General features: G+C 54.0%; 1 protein-coding gene across 1 annotated transcript in view; it reads left to right on the top strand.

The window, feature by feature from the left end:
* The window catches only part of LOC105504153 (chromosome unknown open reading frame, human C9orf106), a 74801-nt gene that overhangs the window by 51438 nt on the left and 23063 nt on the right, over positions 1-300 (top strand).

Genomic DNA, 300 nt, shown 5'->3' with positions numbered 1-300 from the left:
ACCCGGGAGGCGGAGCTTGCAGTGAGCTGAGATCCGGCCACTGTGCTCCAGCCTGGGCAACAGAGCGAGACTCCGTCTCAAAAAAAAAAACAAAAACACGCAGTATCTGTAAAGCACAATAGGACTAGGTGCTTCTGATAACGCGCACGGTGGCTCATGCGTGTAATCCCAGCACTTTGGGGGGCCGAGGAGGGAGAAACACTTGAGGTCATGGGTTCAAGCCCAGCCTGGCCAACATGGTGAAACCCCGTCTCTACTAAAAATACAAAAAGGAGCCAGGCATGGTGGTGCACGCCTGTA

The sequence above is a fragment of the Colobus angolensis genome, unplaced genomic scaffold (genome assembly GCF_000951035.1).
Source record: "Colobus angolensis palliatus isolate OR3802 unplaced genomic scaffold, Cang.pa_1.0 Scaffold9, whole genome shotgun sequence".
NCBI lineage: Eukaryota > Metazoa > Chordata > Mammalia > Primates > Cercopithecidae > Colobus > Colobus angolensis.
This window is presented reverse-complemented; position numbering and strand designations above follow the sequence as displayed.